The sequence below is a fragment of the Xiphias gladius genome, chromosome 24 (genome assembly GCF_016859285.1).
Source record: "Xiphias gladius isolate SHS-SW01 ecotype Sanya breed wild chromosome 24, ASM1685928v1, whole genome shotgun sequence".
NCBI lineage: Eukaryota > Metazoa > Chordata > Actinopteri > Istiophoriformes > Xiphiidae > Xiphias > Xiphias gladius.
Genome location: NC_053423.1, coordinates 5185700 through 5204831, shown reverse-complemented (window position 1 = coordinate 5204831; position 19132 = coordinate 5185700). Strand labels below are relative to the sequence as shown.

The window sequence follows — 19132 nt, the reverse complement described above, 5'->3', positions numbered from 1 at the left end:
TTCAGACATGAAACATTTTATCTCTTGTTCTTGTTTTGTGTGTGACAGGATATCTAAATTTAATTTGACTATTAGATAGGAGAGAGCCCCTCTAAGGAATAATTACTGCTGACAGATCTACAACTGAAACCTTCGAACACGCTGCACTCCTGGCCACAACCATAGCTATGACTAAAAGACAAACCCAACACAACTGGACGTTTTGAGTTCAGATATATATTCTAAGACACACTTTTTTTAGTCCCTTTTTTCCCCTCACCTTGTTCTTATCATTTCCTTTTTTTTTTTTTTAAATCACTGTTACATTTGATATTTCTTGTTTTTTTTTAGTAAAGCCTTTCGTAATTGTTGATTCGATAAGTAGTATCCAGTACTTAAGTACTAACAATCCTAATCACCACTACACTGCTTTTGGAACAAATGATTGACCCTTATTTATTAAATTAGAGATGAGGTAGATCTTAAATTGAATCATGTGTATGTACTTTAAAGTTGTGTAAACAAAAATGTTCCAACTGGAAGTGCTGGTTATGGTACAGTATCAACAAATCCATATGATTTCTAATGAAAACTGACATATTCAATAAAAAAAATATATGGAAGATAACAAATCTACCTGAAGCTTGTGTGGCTTGGCCATATGATGTATAGCCACGGACAAATAGTAGGTTTTTTCCCCTCACTTACTGTATGCACTACAGTTTTGGCGTCCAGACTGACCGTGGTTTGCACAGTCTGCTGCCCATCTGGTCCATCTGGACCACATCAATAAAGACCTACACACTGTGCATGTGATATTTTCTACACTTTAGTTAGTAGGTTTCTCCTACTAATTAAAGTACATTAACCTCTCTAAAATCCCAGCAAAAAAATAAAGCAACATTTATTCATGTTGTGCTGGTCTGTTTTAATTTCGTTTTACATTCTCCAGGGGTAGATACATCTAAACAGCAAAAGAATGCCTACCAGGCATCACCACACCAACTTCTGTGCTCTTGTGCACATCACACTTGCTGGTTATGATTCATTATTCCACACAGTTTCTTAGTTTCTGCAGTGCAAATCAACAGGAGTGCTGGAGACGCTGACATCCTCGGGACACATGGGACACACAGTTCACACAGTTCTACAAAAAATCATAACCCACTTAAAACGTCTCTCTCCTCTATACCTCACTGAATCCATTCAGGACTGCCCATTTCCACAAATCCTTTCTCACTCTGCATCCTCATCCAACAATACCAGGTTACCGGGGAAACAGCAGCGTGCAGCTTGTGTAAATATTTAAAACCACGCCTCTCTGGTTGGCTACAGCAGGGTCGTCAGAGCTCTCCCATATCATGGACTTGGCATAACCTCATCATATAATCCTATTTGAATACTGATGAGCAACCTTTGCATACACTTCAAACTCTGGATGGCAATAACGAATACTCAATCAGTTAATTGCCATTAAAAATGTGATTGATATGTGATGAATATCTTAACCAACAATATGCAAAGTTGACATTATTAGACTCTCCAGACTGATCTGCAGACATCAGTTCCATCCATGCAGGTGCTTGCAATGAGTGACATAAATGGCTGTTGTCTGCTTCTTTTATCATGCTTCCCTCTCACCTTCCCTTTTACCTTTGGCAAAACTGATATGCCAAAGTTTTATGAACAAGGAGTTACAACTCACAACGTAGATATACTATTGCTCTTAAAAGAAACCAGTAGGACTTGATTGCATCTGTTTTCAGGGGATCAGAAACCAGCCAACTGTATCTCATCCCTGCACTTTGTATTTCCAACTGCTAATCAATGAAAGACATAGCTACAAGCTAATTATCACAAGATATTTTTTTTTACCACAAATGCTGTAAAACCTGATTTTCAAGTTTAAAGAGCAACTGTAGAAGCCATATTATTGTTCTATTACTTCATGATGACCACCTCAACCTTAGAACCTGTATTAGGTTCATCAAGGCATTTTTCAGCACAAATTATTGGCTACATAATGATAGATAATACACTGATGAGCTCATCGGGGTATGTCATATAAAGCCTCATCCATTTCCAATACTTAATTATACTTTATTACGATGAGGGTATGCCAGCTGTACATACATTACATTACAGTTGTGCTCTCCTAAAATGCTGGAACCTATTCTTTAAGAGGTACTCCAGCAATTTAGGAAGGCACTCCATGAAGTTGGGTGTATTACAAAAAATTTAAAAAAAAAGGTCGAAATCAAAGCAGCAGAGGCTGAGACATCCTGACTGTGACTGTCAAGTGTAGGTCAAGCCCAAAAAAAACTGAATCCTACACTTTCCATAATGCAGTTCAATATAATCTTTTGTTGAACCTCCCTTGTCTCATAATTCCACACATCTTTAAAAAACCATGACCCCACTTTGTAACGCAGGGTTCCGTTAAAAATTTGTAATATCCAACTTTTTTTTTCTGACTTTAGACAGCTACTCAAGAGCCAAAGATGACATTGCAAAGGTTGAGCAGTACTCTCTGACTATTGAAACAGAATTTTTTATGTAAAACGAGGTGAAGCCCCCCTTTATTCCATTGCATTATTGCACAGTGTTGGAAGTAAGTGAAGTTGAGCAGTGTTAAAAAAAATTATTTGCAACTTATATATCTACATTAAACAGCAAATTTCATAAAGCAAAGTGAATAGAGCCATTCTGGATTAAAAAAAAATATATATATAATATAAATATATATATAATAAGTAACATAAAATGAAACTGTGACATTTTGCAGGCTATATCACATCCTGCTGTTGGTTGGTGCTGCTATTAGTTCAAAAAGGGGACGTGTTTTTTTTTGTTCAGTAGATGCAGAGAAGGCTGTCAATATCCGATCCAAACTTTCCTGCCACAAAAGATTCGTCCTACTATGTCTAAATATTACACAGAACTCAACAGAAGATCACACAAAATTTGGTAGGGGAGGGGCATTTAGAGACAGCCAAAGGTGTCATTAGGCTACTTTTTTCGGTAGCTTTGCCTGTGTGTATTTTCTTTGTTTTTGTTTTTTGTTTTTTAACCACTGAGGTAATTAGTAAAAAAGCACATAACAGAACTGTCCTTAAAAAGTGATTAAAAGGGGAAATAAATTGGCAAAGTCAACGAAGCATAATCTTAAAAACAGAATGGTAGCAGTGGCACTACAATACTGCCTCGTTGTGGACAACCTCACAGGGAGATGACAAGGGGAAGTTTTGTGCCAATGGAGCAGCACTGCCTCCTGCAGAGCCCACGGTGGATGCTAATGCTAGCACTACCAGCTCAGGCTCAGACAGAGGTTGCTTAACCCCGTTCACAACACCTGTGACAGAAACAGATACAGCGAAAGAGGCCGAAAATGAACCTGTTCAAAAGTACAGTGCATCAGAAGGAGAAGGAGAAGACAACTCCTGGTGTAAGATTGTAATGGATCCTGCGTTGGGGTAGATTTTTGTGGATATTTCCACGGTTGCCTCCTCTCGGTAACTGCAAGGAAAAACACTCTTTTCCACGCATGTCAAGGATTAAAAACAAACTGAGGGCAAGGATGAAACAGAGACACCTGAATTTTCTGTCACTCGTGGCCACTGAATATGAGCTCATCCGGAAGTTGAACTTTGAAAACTTGATCAATGACTTCTCTTCACGGAAGACCAGAGGAAAGCCGGTGGTTTAGGTTTCACTGCCGTTTTGTTTTGTGTTTTGCTGTGTGTTCATAGCTGTGGCTGTGTACTTTGGTTCTCATTTATGTGTCCTCTCATGGTTAGTTGTAGGTTGTTTTATTTACATTTTTTAGGTTGGTGTTCTGTTTTGAGATGAATAATAGCATATGTAACAATGTTACATATCAAAATACCGATTATAATTTCAAAGTAATACATGCTGTTTCTTGGCCACTGTGGACTTGGAGAAGGAACGAGCAGCGAATGTGTGTATGTGTGTGTGGTTGAGGGCCTGTGGCAGGTTTGTGTCCAGGGCCCATAGTCATAATAATCCTTTAGTGGCTTTAATGGCTTTAGCGGTATGTTGCAGGTGTCCTCCCTTTTCTTAGGGATTTGGGGGAAATACAGTACACTATGTGGGAACACAGCCTGCAGCAACTTAAAGGAAAAGTTAGACAACTTGGGAAGTTTGGCTAATTTTGCTTCCTTGCCAAGAGTGAGATCAGAAGATCAGTGAGGTTTGCTGTAATGTGAAGGGAACATATATAATATGGAAATAGGTATTGTATAGCTATTGTTGTGATGATCAGGACATGTACTGTATACTGTACGTGTCTTCTCTCTGCTGTCTACCATCTGTGTGAGGATTCTATTGCCAAGCGACTTTTTAAACTGGTTGTAAAGTGATCAATTTTCAAATTTCAGAATTAGGGCCTTTAATCTAGGAGATATCCTAAACCATAGCTAATGTTAATAGCGTTTGGTGGTTGATAAGTGGGCAGTGACACATACAATGGAAACCCAGGTGTGTCTGCTTCATGAATATAAGTACTTCCTGTGAATTCTCACAATAAAAGAACCATTTACATCGAGAGTAATTTGATTTCCTTTCCGAGTGTTGACTAATTCACTTACAAGTGGTTCAATCTGATTATAGGTTGTGAGTCATGAAGGGGAAGGAAAGAAGATGAACAGCCGCACTAAATTTTGTCAAGGGAGAGTGGCATCTGTTCAAGATGAAGACTGCATCTCACACACACAGACACACACATGTAGTTTTTTCTCGGTTCACGTGTGATCAGAGGTAAACAGAGGACCCATGGGTGCCTCAGACGCGAAACAACTTCTCTTTTATGTAACTCCGTGGTCCTGTGCAGGTGTCACACCATTTAACAACTGGAGGGACTACAGGGAAAAGCCTTACTTCAACCCTGACCCCCGCTGCTGTTCTTATAGAATATCAACAGCCAGTCAAGCATGGAGATGTGAAGCCAGCATCAGAGATGGGACAAGCAGAGCTGAAAGCCAGAAGCTCCAAAGCCTGAAAAAATGATAAATTGCATGGTGATGCTTCAGCAGACATTTTCACAAATACACACATATTTATGACTACACTTAGATATACACACACAAATCACCAACAATGACCTGTCAAATGAAAAAGCAGCTGTGGCGGATGGTGAAGCATGGTGGTATATAAACATCCTGTTGAGGGTGGCTGTGCAGCTGAAGGTGATCCGATCGACACCGCTTCAGTCATCTAGCTCGACAGCATATGGAGCCACGCTTGGCCTGGCTCACTGGATTTCACACATGGATTCAAGTCCAGTAAGCATGATGAAATGCTTGATTCTCTACTAATTTCACCCACCAGGCTTGCATACACCAGCAATTCCTGACATACACGCACACACAAACACACACACACACACACACACACACACACACACACACACACACACACACACACACAAACACACACACACACACACACACACACACACACACACAAGCCAACAAACAGAACTTCATCATGATCTTCTGGGGGTGAAACAGAATTTTACACTAAGGCTCATTTACTCGATCACTCTAGATCTTGTTGTTCCTTGATATTTTTGGACGGGTATAGAGAACATAACGGTTCGTTTTTCATTTCTAATCTGCGCACTATTAAAAAATTTACAAAAACACACACACACACACACACACACACACACACACACACACACATTTTTCCATCTATAGTGTACATTTTGCCTAGTGACTTTACCTTTGCATAATAGGGATGTTATTGTTTTTATATCAAGTTACATTGAAGACAATTCACACAATTTGCCAACAGCCTTATTTTTACCAATTTTGCCATCTATAGTTTTAAATCCAAAATGCCTCCACCTTTTTCTCAGGTTTTTTGGTGTCATGATTATCCACTAGTTTCTTCCATTTTGCATTAATAAGAAGAAAAACAATTGCCAATTAATGGAGGGCAACAGGGCATGCAACAGTTCAAAGTGCATTTTTTGAACACCCCCACTGAAGTGCAATGCAAGGCCTTTTGCACTTCATACTCTGAATTATGAATTTGGGCAGATCATTGCAGATTGAATCTAGAATGTTTTTCACGTTCGAACAACAGTTTAACTTAAAATAAAAAATGAAAAGCCTATGACATTGTCCTTGTTCATTAATACTATATTATCATATACCCCACCAACAACATAATACTTTTACCAGCCTTAATAATGAGATTTGGGGACAAAATGACACTGCCAAATGTTACTTTACAACAAAGTCTATTTGACAAATACAGGGGATCTGGCAGGTTTTTAAGCAATTTAGGTTTAACTTCATAATCTAAACCATTCATTTGGAAGAAAAAAATAAGGTTAAACAATTATATCCCAAAATGTATACTGTACAGTAAAGAGCTGCTGTATTTTGGAGAAATACAGTGCTGTACACTCTGGCCTACAGTATCTGCTGTAGTTATGTGTGCACACTGTTTCTGAATTATCCTGTGTATAAAACGGTGTTTGTCTACATAATGATATATTAGGTAGGATACTAATTCAGAAATAAATGATAATACTGTAGTTATCAAGCCATATTATGGCTTGGTTGGTTTGATGCAAAACTACGTTCAGTATTATTAAGATGCTTGTCGCCAATATTAAATTACATTCAGAGAATTCAAGTGAGCAAAGATAAAATTGTACAATATATCAATTTATTTCCAATATGGTTGCAACTAAGGATTACTTTAATTATTGATTAATGTATTGCTTATCCCATTGATTAATCAAGTAATCTATAAAACATCAGTTAACTGTGAAAATGTCTGTCACTATTTACCAGAGCCCAAGGTGACAAATTCAAATTGCTTGTTGTGTCCCAACAACAGTCTATATACAGTACAGTCATAGAGTCTAAAATATAGTCTACAGAGAAAGTCTAAAGCTATCGAAATTACACAGAAAAGCAGCAGATCCAAAGCCAAGGGACAAGCTAGAATCAGAGAATGTTTGGCATTTTGCTTGTAGTTGTTATAATCTTCATCAAAGTAGATTAATTTTTGGTCAGTCAACTAATCGATTAATTGTTTCAGCTCTAATTACCAGTGTAGGCAGCGGGACAACCTGTTAAAAAAAATCACTGTTGAAGAAAAAAAAACAACCCTTTTATGTTTTGACAATGGTATGGTAAAGTTTTAGTTGGGTTTAGTCACATAAAGAACTTGGTGAGGTTTAGGGACAGATCATGTTTTGGGTTGAAGTCCGTAAATCATTAAGGTCAAAGGGCTGTTGTCGTCATGTTTACAATGATAAACACGTGGTTGAGGTTTTAGAACGGTCTTGGTGACTGTTGGTTTGAAATGGGAAATGAGCAACCATCTCCCATGTTGCAGTCCAATGTATTGTCGACCCATCCATCTAGCCCGAACCTGCATCCTACAAGGACTTCCTTGTTATAGAACGCCACCTGACTTCCTCCTTTGCTCCCATCATAATTACCATGGCCATTAGTAATTACATCACTCATAAATATCTAATGTTGCTGGGGTCAGGGTTGCTGAAAGGACTGATGTTGTCTGACACTACCGCTGAATGCAGCTTACCAATAAAACCTAACTATGGGTCGTAGGCCACTTGCACAAACAACCTATGGGGTGTTTTTTATGGGAGGACAGTCTCACGAAAACAAGGACTTAAGCTTTTTTCTGAATCTGTATTTGCAAGAGAGGGGAGCCTGTGCTCAATGCAGCAATCAAAGCCAAATGCAGGTCATTTTGTGGCTTTCCTGGGAAAACATGCCAATTTCGTTTTTAACTGTTGTAAACCTTTGACCTTAGGACTGTCTATCAACTATAAACATAATCATTTCAATAGACAGACGTGAGTTTAATGTATGGGTATTAAATGTACGTATGTAGTAAGTTCATTGAAGCCTGCCAGCAGCTACTTTGATTTCCACAAATATAATGACTTTCTATAAATATATACTGACATTTTTCACCCTCCTCAAACTAGAGTAGCTTCTTTCCTTGAAAAGTTCAGACTCACCTTAAGTTTTAAAATGAAAACATAAAATATGCAGAGTTATTAAATTACATAATATATACACAATAATTCAAAAGCCAAAGTTTATATTTCAATACTTTTTTTGAACGGGGACAGCCCTCTAAAGAGATCTCACTGAAGTCTAAAGAGCCACGAGGCAAACCAGTCGACCAAATGTTGCTCTCCCAATCGGCCTGTCTTGCTGTAGCTCATAAAAAGCTGCCTGGGAGCTCAGACAAAGTTGTGCATTTTACATGAACGGTAATTAGGAAGGCGAATACAAAAACTCAGTTATCCCTAGGGTTAGGGTCTTAATGGACCAGATCATTTGGCCATCAGTTAGACACCGGAGGCCTGTGGTGCCACATCACAGTGTTAACACTGACAGAGCAGCGATAGGTCATCAGGGACAAGATGTACAGAACTGACTTGTGTTTTCTGTGTCTTATATATGAGCATATCCAGGAGACGGGAGCTAAATTCTAAATGAGAGTTGGTGTTTGTGGCAGGATGAGGTGCCCCCTGCCTGTTGCAACAGTCTAACAGTATGCTATAAAGCACATTCTGCCAACGCTATAACTGCAAAGTGGGCTTGCAGGTTTGCTGACTCTCACAGGAAATCAAGTACGCCTTTTCACAATTTACTCAAATATTAACATTCCTCATATGAACAAATCTTAAAGGTTTATTTGGATGAGTTTCAGATACCCAGCAGCCAACTCCTACTGGAAATTCTAATCACAAGGCAAAAAAATCAGAAGCAAAATAAAACCCTCACATGCAAATCATATCACTAATTCATGGGATTTCTGCAGAATAAAATGGAGTGAATTATACACCCTATTATCGTGAGGGTAATGACAACCCTGCTTGAGAAAGAATGGCGCACATAATTACATTATTATGGCTTATCGAACTACAACCTGGGGCAGGGAAGAGGCAGTAGCAGGCCTTGCTGCAATTCTGCCGATAGGAATAAAATGGTGATAGGGATGGATGCAGATGCAGTATCCATGGAGGCAACGAACAAAAAACTAAAAAAAAAAAAAATAACAAAAGACGTCCACCAATCCTCGTGGGTTTCAATATCAGAATCTGCTTCTCAGTTACACATCCTCCACCCGAAAACCCCATCCATCTTCCTATTTCTCCTAGTGTTTCCTCCTGTAATCTATCACAGAGGCACGAGGGAGATGTGCTTCATGTTGTTGTAGCCTGAAGACAACAGGTAGCCATATACAGATAAACTGAAAAAATGAATGCGGAAGGGGCACAGGTTTGGTTTGCAGCTGTAACTTCAAACCCCAATCAGAGAGGATTGTGTACTGCATACAGGTAAATTAAGCACTCAGAGATTAAACGGCTTGTAGGAATAAAAATGTTGGCAAACAGCCAGCGACTATGGCAATGCTAGGGGAGTTGGTTTTCTGTGTCTGTGAGGAGGGGCCTTCCTGATGATGATTATGCCTTTTGATTACTCTTAATTAGACATTCCCCATCTCTCCTCTTCACAGACACCTCCAGGCAAAGACACTTGGAGCAAAAAAAACATTTCAAGACCTAATGCAATAATCTAAAAATAGACAGAGATTGAGAGATAGATGCATGCTGGATAGGATATTTAGTCCATTTGTTGTTCAGCTCTCTTCCCTCATCACTTCATTCCTCCTAAAATTTGGAAATATGATGCTTCTGGAGGTGCTTGATTGAGGTAGTTTTTTTATTATTTGTTATAATTTGCTGTGCTACTACCACCCCTAAAAACTCTAGCTTTGCAGATATTCCAAGTAGCCGTAGAACTTGTTGGCGTAGCAAGCATGAAGTACCTCGTGACTGTTGACCCTCCATTTTTAGCTGCCTCCATGCTAAGTTAGCTCTCCTTCTACCAAATATCCGTGTCTACTGGCGCACTGCTGGTGCATGAAGTAGTATGTGCATGTAGACATAAACAGAGAATAAAATAGAATTGAATTGAATAGATCGGCCCCATAGATCGGCCCCATAGATCGGCCCTATTGTCACCAATCACCGATACGGAGTCAGTATCAGACCAATATCCAATATCAGTATCGGATCAGTGCATCCTTAACTTGAAGCCTAATCATAGGTTGACTGATTTATTGCTTGTATCCACAATTGTCGCTCTCTCCCTTTATCTATCTGGAGTCAAAGCTGAATAAAAACACCAATAAAACAGTACTGACTTGTTTACAGCCAAAGTGAGCTTTGGCATCAATAGCAGACCTAATAAGCAACACCCACAACACAAGGTCCAACAAAGTGGGGGTTGATCCATATTTTCACCCTATGTCTGATCTACGGTGGAAATAAAAGACCAATCGTTATGTATGTAATTATACATTCAAACATGCTAGAGTTCATTCCATTCAGCCAGAAAATTAAAACCAATAATTGGTTGTAATATTGTCACTGACTGGTGTATATAAACATGGCTAAAGCTACTTTCACACTCAGTAGCTGTTTCTGAAGATGCGTCATAAACCAGTTTGACATATCAAATTTCAGATTTGATTCTTGGGGTCATGATTTGATTGAAGATCAGTCCTCCACTCAAGATTGATTCTCCATTCCCCCAAGCTGCTGCCAGTTTTTTCTGTACAGATGTAAATATTCATCTGCCAGTAAAAATATATGCTTACACACTCTTTTCTCTGCTTTATTAGTTACTGCCAGTAAGTAAAATCATAGTGACTTTTATTCTGACAAGTTAGCTTAACTATGTTGTGTTTTATATTGCAAAGGATTAAAAGCAACTGAAAATAAATTTGTGGGGAAAGTACAAACAAGGGTGTCCACATACAGAAAAGAAGAAAAGAAGGAAAAACTGAAATATTAACCAACTATATTAAATAATCATTTAAGGCACCAATTTAACATAAAACTCATTATAGCTGTTACTTCTCAAAACAGAATCTTTACTTCATCACTCCACATCTACTTCCTCTTGTAAAAATATGTTTTGTTAATAAAATTATATAAGACTAATTTTTACGTTATTTTATTCATTCTATACCATTTTTGTTTATCCAGTACTTTTTCCGTTTTTTTTCTCTCTCACAATAAAATATGTAAGTATTGTAAGAATGCACATAGAATTATGAACATCATTACATGTAAGTGTAAATTTTGTTTTGCTCTCTTATATTTAAGTATTTCTAAAAAAGGAAAACAAAAATCAATGTGGTCTTACCATAAAGTGCCCAATAGTAACAATGCAAAAACTACCGTTTCCCCCGGGAGATTATACAATCAAAAATACTTGTTTGCCTTTACTGAAGGTGATGTAGATGCCTCCTCCTCTACAGCAGAGCTAGCAGCTACACTTGACTGCACTGTGCACATTTTATGTTTCATCGACATAGAAAGAATAATGTTATTAATGTACGAGAATGTGTTTTTGGAATCTATTGATCAGTCTAGGAGTTCCAAAAACTCAAACTCCCAAAGACACGTTCTTTAGGTGTAAAAGATTTTTATCTCAGTAGGGATGAATCTTTCATCTAGCCATCGAATTTGTATATCTGCTTATCCTCTGCAGGTTGGTGATAGAATGTATCTGAAAGTCCATCACAAGTCAAGACAAAAAGAAACACACACAAAGCTCAATTTTTAACCACAATATTCAGCTTAGTTAAAAATATGAAGAGTTCATGATGGGATGGAGCTCTAAGTCAAGCAGAGGTTGTGGGAACAAGATACACACTCCTGGAATGTCACGGTATAATGAAAAGAATGTAATGATGATCTACTGTGTATGCTGAAATAAAAGTAAAAGGCTGACACCAGATATCAGTTTTATGATTTGTCGCTCTCATTGTCCGATGCTGATGGGGATACTGACAGAATTAAGCCAGAGAAGCCAAATCCAGTACAAAATGGCCAAAAACAAAAGTCGGCTCAACCTGAACTGCTGAGGTAACTCAGTGGGTACAGATAAGATATGCCTGCAGTGGGGTAGAAATATGCAATCAGAAACCTGGATTATGCTAAAATCATTTAGAAAGGGATATGATTAGCCAGGTAAACCTATCTTCCATGTAAAAACATTATATGTTGATTATGTGCAAAATCTGCAAAATCAGCAGTTTGACCTATCAGGATACTAATGTGCATGTAAAGTTGCTCAGGAATGAACTAAGATATATTAGCATTAAATAGGTAAACAATATAAGACATCCTTGTAAAATCGTCCAATCAACATTGTCAGTACTGCAAGTGTTCATAACTGATGGCTATAACAAAAATGAACAGGAGCACTGATACTTCAGAAATTCTGTGCAGCTGAAAATAACCCCAGCCACTTCCTCTAAAGGCACCGTATCAGCAGCTCAATCAGTGAAGATCAGCCTTCATAACTGATACTCATTCAAAGTTAAAACTCAACATAAAGTTGGTGGTGAAAAAGCCAAAAGATGGAGAAAAGAAGTAACAGTTTTAATCCTGAGCCAAGAAAAAGAAAATCATTTGGTTGTTCAGCTGGAGTTTCACACTTGAGCAGACAGCTGTGGCAGTTATAAATATCTGTATCACGAGCTGGGATCTGTATCTGTGAAGAGAGCTGAACTGCCATCGGCAGGGCTGGGCTTCTAAAAATAGAAGGCTGGCTGGCTGGCAGGCAGGCAGCCGACTCTGCCCCTGTCTCCACTGGATTTGATTAGCCCTGGAGAAGCTCTGCCACCCCAACAACCCCCCAACTACACTCCACCCTGACACAGTGTGTGTGTGTGTGTGTGTGTGTGTGTGTGTGTGTGTGGCAGCTTGTCTTGTCTGGAGGCCTGATTCTTTCTCACTGCACACAGCCACAGACAAACTCTTCAATTCTGAAAATGCTTACATCAGCTTTTGTAAAGTGTGATCCAATTTTCTTCGTCGCCACCATGTTTAAGGTTAACATCTTGGCATATATAGAGTGATATATGTTTACCAGGAATCTAAAAACAAATACAACCTTGTTCAAATTATGACGCCGCAACTTTGTGTTGTATTATCCAACACAAAAAGATAACAAAAAACATCAGTCGCATCACATTGAGGCAAGAGTTATCACCATAGTAGTTTCTCTCAGCTCTTCTGGTTTTTAAGCCTCTTTTGGGTAATTGTTGGTTACTACATTGGTTTCCCTGCCTGCAAACTCTGCTCTCATCAGCCCTGTTTCCCTTAGCAGCAGGCAGTGGGCTTTTAACGAAAAAACCCTAGTACACCCAAAATCCACTGTATGCTACCTGCCCAGCACTAAACAGACATCTTTAGCAGCTACAGATACAGATATTTCCATTAAGAGAAGATGGAGACCAAAACAGAGCAGAAGAGAGAGTGAATATTTGACTTCTATTCTCCAGGTGATCAGACACCCAACTCCATATAAATCGCCCGTTCTGATTTGTGTCTGCTGGATGTTTAGATAGGCAACTGTTTGCTAACATTTTGCAGTTTAATAAGGATATAATATGTCAGATGTTGTGTTGTGTTTGCTTGTTCCACCAACCCCAAGTGGTCAAAAAAAAAGAACTAATTCAGCTTTAAAAATCTAAACCCAGTAGACTTTGATCAATCAAAATTATGTCCATACTTGTGCATTTGTGAAACCCCAGGAAGTGAGGTCATGGATTTTTCAGCAGGTTTTCAGTAGATATGAGCATCATACCATGAGCAATCATAAAGAAACACCTTTAGCATTAAATTGTCTACACTGTACGTGGTGACATACCTAACTGTTCTTATGAATAAATTTATTATAGAGGCCTGTCTAGCAGGGCTTTATAATATGGTTTAAATCATTTTCATACTGATAAGAATATTTTTCCATTATAAATATATACTGTATCCTGATATGGCAAAAACTATGGGGCTACTACAATTGATTATTTTCATTACCCATCAATCTGTCTATAATTTTAATAAATAAACTGATTAGTCATTTAGTCTTTTGAATGTCATAAAATACTGAAAATTCCAATCACAATTCCCCAGAACCTAGGTGACGTCTTCAAAATGCTGGCTTTGTTTGACCAAAACTCTAAAGTCCAAAGATATTCAATTTACAATTATACTGCATAAAACAAAGAAAGGAGCAGATCTTTACATTTAGTAAACTGAAACCAATTTTTGCTTGATAAATCACTTAAACAATTCACCGATTATCCAAATTATTTATGAAATTAATTTTAAGTCAATCAACAAACAAACAAACGAACAAATTGATTAATCAACTACTGATTTCTGCTCTAAATGTGTGCCAAATTATATAGAAAGATATCAAACAGACAAAATTCTTCATGTGTACAACAAAAACTTGAACACCTCATTTCTGTGGTTTCTAATTACAGTTTGCTTTGAATTATAAATATTCACCATAGAAGTTTGTAAAAAATAATATGATCACTCAAATTTCAATGAAAATTTTTTTTTTTTTTTAATGAATTAAATCCATAATAATGAATTATCATCCAGCCCTAATTTCTAGCAAAAGCACCTATTCCTCCGTTTTTTCACTGATACACAGTAACCAACTGAAAGAACTCTGAGCGTCCCAAATGAGAGCCACTGTTTAGAAGATATCATTGCAGTGTCAGCTGCAGTAATATCTGACAAATGACCAACTGAAATGGGACTATATCATTTAATTTTTGGCTGAGTTAAGAGGTGCACCTCATAAAGAAGACCCCTTATATGCTGGCAGGAGGAAGCACAGTGACAGCCTCCGCTCTCTGACTTTTTACCTTAGAGGAACACATACATCTACATCATAACAGCAATCTCTTTATTGCAATAACATGGCATTAAGAACAGGAAAGTAAAATTGCACTGGATGCAGCTTCGCAGCACCCTAGACATTTGGTGTTTTGAAGATAATCGCTGAGGGGCCTGCCTATTTCAGTATCATAGCTTCTCTTGAAATGCCCTCACTGACATCTGTCCAGTGAAGATAGGTTGACAGGAAAGCTAAGTGAAGGAGCAGGACTGCACACTGGCCAGCTTTATAGTGATTCATGGGCAATCACATAAGTGGGATTACAGTATCCCCTTTTTTCCCCTCTTACTCCGAGTCTGTCACTCAAATCGCCCATCACATAGATCCTCAGCATCATGGAGTTGGAGATCCAAATCCCAATAAAACTCTGCAGCTGCTGCTCCTTCAGTCACATACACATATACTCTAGTGGGGACTATCATGGAGAAACTGTAGATGTAACAAAGACACAGCAGTCCTTGCAGACACTATCAAATCAGAACAGAGCTTGAAGAGATGACGTGCTCCCACTGAGGACAGGCAGGTGGAATGAGACATACAGCTACAGGGACGAGGTGAGAGGAGTAATTGACAGTGTCAGAGAAACCAAGTTGTGGAAGTGCCCTCACTCTCCTAGGGGGATGAATCATTGAAAATGTGTAAATAATCAGCAAAACCAACACGTCTGAGCAGCCAGACCTTCTTCACCTGCGGTGGATCCATCCCACCCTGACAGCATACACATTTTTCAAGCCCAAAGGCATTTGCAATTTTGTAGGAGGATTGAAAAATGGGTGGTAAGACTGAGCGATGAAAGGTCAGTGAGATAAACATGTTGACTCCTCCTGTGATGATTACTGATCAGTCATGATTGATTGCACTTACTCATAGTCTGCAAACTCAAGTATACATGCCAAGAAATGTGAGTGCCAGAATAGCATGTAGGTAGTCATCAATCACATATACAAAACAAGGGGAACAAACTATAAACAGAAAAAAGGCAGGTAGAAACTTACAAGAAAACTGAGCAGAAAAAATTAGCCTATTTTGGTTTAGATGGTCAAAAACAGCCAAATTCACACTTAATTGGCCCACCTAAGATTTAGATATGCAAGGAACACCCGGCTTTGCTCCCAGCCAGTTTGGCTTGAAGTTTTTCAATTTCCTGTACATCTGTCCATCCATCCTCCCAGCCAAAAACAGTTATTAGCAGGTAATATAAATTTTCTCTCATTCTATCATACACACACACAAACTGACAAATCCAGATCCACATAACACTACCAGCATGCTTGTTTAAAAAAGTGATCTAACATATGCAGAGACATAGCTGAAAAAATGTGGCAATGAGTAGAATAGAAGAGTTCACAGAGAGGTCTTCAAGCAACACATCAGCACTTCCTGTTTGAATCGAATTGAAAATTGAATCAAGAAGGTCAGAATATTGTCCGCAGATGAAGGTAGTTCGGATGAGGGTTCCATATTGTGAAAAACTTTTTTTATCATTGGCTTTGCTGCTGCTCTGCCTACCAACACATACAGAGCAAACACAGACAAGTAAGAGAAGAAAGGCCATTGCCAAAGCAGCCTCCCAGGAACAGCCATATCGCTAGACAAGAATGTCAATATGGGAGGATTCTGTAAAAACACTGATTATGTTAAATGCCAAAGGTTTTAAAATTCTTGTTTTGCACAATATCTGTGCATGACATCGACAGTATGGTTAAGAGTAGGGAAAAATTTTGCTACCGTTAATATAAAGGCAAATATGAAATGCAAGTCTGTGACAGGACACAAATTCTGGTCTCATGCATGCGTTCCCACACTGACCTACACACCCTCTGGATGCTTTTACATCTCTTTCAACCTTATTTGTAAGTTCAGACTAAGGGAAAAAAAGGATACGTTGTTGCCTATTAGTTCTGATCAGGTTCGTGTTTGCACGCAAAAGAGAAGTAAACATCAAGTCATACAGAGTGATAGCTAAGTCACTGACTGGACAGTTTTGGTGATGTCTTCCCGCATCATCAGGTCTACATGCACCAGTTATAGTTACAATGTCGTCCAAAGATTTTTTTTTCAATTTCAGGCAATGGACCAAAGAACCTTCCTCATATCAGTTCAAACTTTTTCCAAGTGGTTTTTATCTCTAATAACATCTAACTTAATGTACTGAATAACTTAGCTTGGATTTATGTCAAACAAGTACGCACCCATCCACCCCTTCTAAGTCAACATGCGTCAAGTGCTTGCTGGGCGCTGTGGGTTTGACTCAAACTGTTGAAAACAATACAGCCCATGAGGTCAATGAGTCATGCAGCTGGAAAGAATACTGTAACTTTACTATAGTACACAGGCAAATCAATGCACAGGCTTTTGTTGAGCCCACCTGTGAATGAATCACCCTGGTGTCTACTGTATGTCCAACAGTACATCTACAAAATGAAAGGAGACAGAGCTTACATTGTTACAAGATGCTTGAAGGCTGAAGACAAGAGTCCTTATGTAATTGGCTTTACTTTAACCATGGTCCCAACACCATATCCTGTGACAAAACTCAGAGCTGTCAGTTAAACTCTGCTTCTAATAAGTCTGTCTACCGATTAAAATGCCCAGCTTGCCTTTACCAATGGCTGGTTCTTTTTCCCCTTCCTGCATAGATACTGCATTTCTAACAGGCTATGCAATACATCCAAATGGAAATGAATTGTGCATTTTACATGCTATATTGCTGTACTGCGTAAGGAGGATTTGTAGTCGGTAAAGTAGGAACATAAACAAATACATTACTCTATACACACTGAGACAATTAGCAGAATTCAGTCTTTACAGCAAGCACAATATATTATATCTATCAAGGATAAACACTTATAAATTTGTTCAGATATTATACAAAAAGGCGATCCTTTTCCAGAGTTTCTTTTCAGAGTTGTTCTTCAGTATCAATTACCTATATGAATAAACAACTAAACTATTTTAGTTTTGGAGATGTTCATCATCAATAACTTTAATTCAGTTTTCACTGGATTTGTTGTTCAGTGAAGGATAAAGCTTGACTGATATTCCACAGGTGTTATTTTACATCATAATATACATCCAATATTCAATCCAATATCCATCTTGCACGACTTGACAGAACAACTGCTTTTTCATTTTTTCATAGAAACTTCAAAACAACTATCTTCATCTGGACTTCCTCTCATTACAGACACAACCCCCAGTTGTTCAAAGAAAATTCATTCAAAAAGGCCAAACCCCAAAGTAATTCAGACTTGCTTTTTCTCAATTTTAAAACCTTGAAGTCTAAGCATCACACCACTATTTATTTACACCAAGACCATCACAAGTAACACAACTATAATTCAAATGAATTCAGATTTTATTGTTTTGTTTTTTTAAGAAGGGTTCAAATACAAATTGTGTTTTATCTGATTATATCATGGGAAAGGGTACATGATACTTCGTATATTTTGATAGCATGCAAACTTATACATATAAATTATCGTGCAAAAGTTTTAGGTGTTTTATCAGCCCCAAATTAATTAGAACTATCATGTTATTATTTAGTTACATAAGTTATAATCAGGCTAATATATTTTTGCTCTTTCTGCAATAGATTTTCTTAGTTGTCACTGACTAAAGATTCTTTGACCATGAACAAGAAACATCCTCCTGTGCTTTCTCTACCATTAGTCATCATCTTTCTGAACTTTCTGAAAGAAAGTCAGAAAAGTGGACTTTGTTTTGCCGCGCATCTGAACATTAGACATCAATGTTGTTTTCTCTCCTGATGATTCATAGAGAAGAGATGGGGTTCCTCTGGTTTTTAAAACGTAGGACAATTCAGCCACCTCACTCGCAGGGGGTATGGCTGTTGTGCCACAGATGACCCTCAGCAGGTAGACTTGGTCAGCCCGCCCATTTCTACCCTTCAGTCATCCACAAGACCTCAACAAAACCTTCTCCCATGCTGATCGGTTCAATCTAGTGCCATCTCATCTTCTGCCTTTCTCCATTTTGCTTCTTTTCCTTTCTTGCCACACTATCTATTTTTCCCCTTTGCACTCTTTGCAGTTTCACACAAAATCCCTGTGAACAGTTTCCTCTTATTTCTATGCCTATGTTGGAGCTCTGAGCCCTGATTCAAGGAGCTGAGTGCATCTGCGGCCAAGGAAAGAGACACCAGCCAAATAAACTCAGTCTTCTTTCTGAGTTTATGCCAAAAGCTTTAGCTTGGTGTTAAATAATGCTATGGTTTTACCTCAACTCAACTAAGACTTGGACACACTGTACACATTCTTGATTTGAGGAGAGATATACAGAGTGAGAGGCTTAAATATCCCAACCTGAGAGATTCATTATCTGCAGAAAAG

General features: G+C 38.3%; 1 protein-coding gene across 7 annotated transcripts in view; it reads right to left on the bottom strand.

Annotated features, from left to right (window-relative positions):
- trappc9 (trafficking protein particle complex subunit 9) overlaps positions 1-19132 on the bottom strand; it is a 206214-nt gene that overhangs the window by 114169 nt on the left and 72913 nt on the right. The window lies entirely within an intron of this gene.